The sequence below is a fragment of the Eubalaena glacialis genome, chromosome 8, assembly GCF_028564815.1.
Source record: "Eubalaena glacialis isolate mEubGla1 chromosome 8, mEubGla1.1.hap2.+ XY, whole genome shotgun sequence".
In the NCBI taxonomy this organism is placed as follows: domain Eukaryota; kingdom Metazoa; phylum Chordata; class Mammalia; order Artiodactyla; family Balaenidae; genus Eubalaena; species Eubalaena glacialis.
The window spans coordinates 127163775-127168120 of NC_083723.1; the positions used below are offsets into that span (position 1 = coordinate 127163775).

Genomic DNA, 4346 nt, shown 5'->3' on the forward strand with positions numbered 1-4346 from the left:
CCACGAACACCCTCTGTCTCCTGAGCGCCTGGATGGTTCCCAGGCGCCGGGCGGTCCTCCTTGCCTTTGAACCCTCCCTCCCCCTCCCTCCTCCAGCATCTAAGGGCTTCTCCTGTGGCCTCGCTGGGAGGCTGCATGCTAACTGCCCGTGAATTACATACATGTTAGAATGGAAGTGACGGGAAAAGAGAACTGATGTGTGTCCCTCTCTCAGGCTGATCTTTGTAGAAATGGGGAACTTGGGAGAAACGGTGCCTCGGCCCACAATTTGCTCCATACGTTTCCATACATTTTTATGGACAGCCAGCATTGGCCGTGGTCAAAGGTGTGGGCTCTGCAACGCAGCTGTCAGGGTTCACATCCCCGAGCCCCACAAACTAGAGGGGGACCTTGGTTTCCTCATCTGTAAAGTGGGGAAGTGTTAACACCTACCTTGCTGAGTTCTCTTGAGGGTTAGCGCATTAGTATTCCCATGGTTACTTAAAGTTAGGGCTTGGTAATGGACAGCTGGAGCACGCGTGCAGCCGGGCCCTGATGGGGCTGTGCCGGCATCTGGGCTCCACAAGGACGGTCTGCTGGGGCGGCCCCTTAGGTGGCAGCTCTCTGGCCACTGTGTGGGAACTCCCTGTGCGACCTGCCTCTTTACCGCTCTGCCCGTCTGATTCCCAGCCTGGCTCCTGGTTCCAGCTCAGGGAGGAGCCCCTCCACCCCACACACCAGCCGCCTCCTTCTTCCTTTGTGGCCTGACTGTTCCAGAGGCTTCTTTTTCTGGGTGGGGAGGGAGGCACACGCCGGGGACATTGATGGCACAGCCGGCCAGTGTCACCTCCACCCAGGACCACATGGGGAGGGCTCACCACTGCTTGGAGTCCTTCCCAGGGCTGGTGATGGGCAGTGTGTTTCTGGATGTGACCAGATGTGTGTCCTCAGAGAGCAGACACCGCAGGGCCGGGCAGGGCGGACGCCTTCGATGTCCTGTGTCTACCGGTCGTCACTGCAGGCAGAGGCTTCCATGCTCCGTCTCAGCTTCCAGAAGAGCGTGGGGCTTTAGGACTTTGTTTTTTGAATCTTAAGACCGGGGAGTGCGTCTGACTTTGCATCCTTAAGTGCACAGCTGCTTCTCCTTTGTTTATGATGGAAAAATGTCCACACACAGTATTCATCACCTTCACCATTTGCAGTGCACAACTCAGCGGCATTGAAACATCACAATATTGTGTGGCCGTCACCTCTGTCTGTACCCAAACCTTTCATCATCAGCGCACACTAGCCCTGGGTCCCTCCCCAGATGACTTCGTCAATGGTATTCCTTTTTTTTAAAAATTAAAGTATAACTGACATACATGCAGCATTACATTAATTTCAGGTGTACAGCGTAATGACTCGACATTTATATATGTTGCAAAGTGATCACTGAAATAAGTCCTGTTTCTTGAAAGGACTTTTAAAAGAAGAGAATACTTCAGACATGACAATACAGCTAAGATAGAAAGGGTATCCTCCCCAGCCAAAGAAGGTGAATTTTGCAGATACAATGGAAGTACCAAGGTATCCCTTTCTGAGCGGAGAACAAATTCTGAATTTGTGTTTGTCTTTCCTATGGCTGCCTTTATAATTTTACTATGTACAAACGTATTTATAAATAATGGGCAGTAGTGTTTTGCATGTTTTTAAAAAACCTTTATGTAAGTGGTATCATTCTGTTCCTGCCCAGATCTCTTCTCCCTGCTTCCTCCCCTCAGCACTGTGGTTTTGATAGGTGCCCATTTTGGGTCAGGAAGTTCTAGTTCTTCCTCTTTTGGTTCCTGCTGGAGTGGAATCCCTGGGGCGAGGACACCAACCTTTGTGGGTCCATCCTTCTCTAAAGGAAAATGTAGATTCCCAGACAATGCTGGGAAGAACATTTCTGCCAACAACTTTTGTGCACGTTGATAATTTTTCTAGGATATCAGCTGAGGGATGGGATTGCCGGGGGGAAAGCCATGGACGTTTTCTACACACAGGTCTTCCCAATTTCCACTCCAAGTCTGTGAGCTTTTCAGGCTCCTCTTATACCAGCCGCTCATGGGGTTTTCTTTTTCAGATAATGTCTATGAAATAATATCGATGTAATGTGGGGGGCACAAAATTCGTTTCATTGATGACAAAAATACCAAAGAAATACATTCTCATAGTAAAGAACCAAGGCCCCTGCAGAAGTACGGGGGATAGCTGGCGTGGCCGGGGTGTCGCCACTGAAGGCCACCTTGGCTTCCCGGGGAAAGGCGGCGGGAGGGGAAGAAGTTGTAGAGCGGGGACAGGAGTGAGGAGGGGGGAGAGAGAGGGGGAGGAGGCCGCGGGGGGGCAGGGCGGGGACTGCCCACCAGGCTTGAGGACGCGGTAGCCACTGACCGAGTCTGCTGCTCTCTCGCTGCTGCTTTGGCTTCCCGGCTCCCCCCTGATGGAGAGGGCGGCCCGGCCGAGGCTGGTCAGGTAGCTTCTACCTCTCGCCGCCCATCCCTGGCCCCAACCGGCAGCCGTGGCAGCCGCAGGCGAGGAGGAAGACGGCGGGACGGCTGGCGGCCCGTGGGGTGGACCGTGGCACGGGGTATACACAACTAGGATATGCCGGAAATAGGGAACCACAGGTTATCATCCCTTCCTGTATTGCTATTAAGGAGTCAGCAGAAGTGGGTGATCAAGCTCAAAGGAGGGTGATGAAAGGTGTTGATGACCTAGACTTCTCCATTGGTGATAAAGCAATAGAACAGCCTACCTATGCAACAAAGCGGCCAATCCGCCGTGATATCGTTGAAGATTGGGACTTGATGGAAAGGTTTATGGAGCAAGTGATCTTTAAATATTTAAGGGCGGAACCTGAAGACCATTATCTTCTTTTGACTGAACCTCCACTGAATACTCCAGAAAACAGGGAATATACTGCTGAAATAATGTTTGAGTCCTTCAGTGTTCCAGGCTAGTACATTGCTGTACAGGCTGTTCTTGCCTTAGCGGCATCCTGGACCTCCAGACAAGTAGGAGAACGGACGTTGACCCGTACGGTAATAGACAGTGGAGACGGTGTCACTCATGTCATCCCTGTGGCTGAAGGGTATGTGATTGGCAGCTATATTAAGCACATTCCAATCGCAGGACGAGATATAACCTATTTTATTCAGCAATTGCTGAGAGACCGAGAAGTAGGAATTCCTTCAGAGCAATCCTTGGAAACTGCTAAGGCAGTAAAAGAGCGCTATAGTTATGTCTGCCCAGATTTAGTAAAAGAATTTAAGTATGATACAGATGGATCAAAGTGGATTAAACAGTATACTGGAATCAATGCTATCTCAAAGAAAGAATTTTCCATTGATGTTGGATATGAGAGATTCTTGGGACCTGAAATTTCTTTTCATCCAGAGTTTGCTAATCCAGACTTAGCCTATCTCAGAAGCTGTAGATGAAGTAATTCAGAATTATCCTATTGATGTCAGACGTCCTCTCTACAAGAATATTGTCCTCTCTGGAGGTTCAGCCATGTTCAGGGACTTCGGATGTCACTTGCAAAGAGATTTGAAAAGAACTGTAGATGCCAGGCTGAAATTAAGTGAGGAATTGAGTGGTGGTAGATTGAAGTCAAAACCTATTGACGTACAAGTCATTACACACCACATGCAGCGATATGCAGTTTGGTTTGGAGGATCCATGCTGGCTTCCACACCTGAGTTCTACCAAGTATGCCACACCAAAAAGGATAATGAAGAAATTGGACCTAGCATTTGTCATCACAATCCAGTGTTTGGAGTCATGTCGTAGAATTGGCTTCATAGTTATTGGGGTTAGGGAGGTGGGGAAGAAATAATCTTTCTGATTACCTGTTTCGTCTGGATGGCTGGTTTTGAGGTTGTAAACCTAACTTGAAATAATAAGACGAAACATAATTATACAGGAATATTTTAATAAGCATGTCGACATGCGAATGTAGAGGAGAGCCAAAATGATTAAGTGTTTTTCTTTAGATTGAATATTTGAACCTTATGTGTAACAAAAAGAAGTGGGTTTTAGTTCTTTCTGTGCCCTGTTATTTTGTATATTATTGAATTACCCAAGATTTGATGGGATTTATCAGTATGTCGATAGCTCTGTAATGCTTGAATTGTACACTCTGAAGTGTGCAATGCAAGAGCTTGTTTATATTTCATACTTTTTAATACTATGAGGAAAAAAAGTCAAAGAAAAACTAGTATTTGTGGGGAAAAAAGTGACCAAGTAAAGGATAAACACAAAAAGTTGCCTATGAGACTTGGCGTGCACACACACTCATGGGACTCCAGTTATTGGAAGTGCTTCCATACCCTGTGCCCCCCAAT

At 47.9% G+C, this 4346-nt stretch overlaps 1 pseudogene; it reads left to right on the forward strand.

Annotated features, from left to right (window-relative positions):
• The first annotated feature begins 2601 nt into the window (after nucleotides 1-2601).
• On the forward strand, nucleotides 2602-3873 carry LOC133096578 (actin-related protein 3-like; annotated as a pseudogene).
• The last annotated feature ends 473 nt before the right edge of the window (nucleotides 3874-4346 follow it).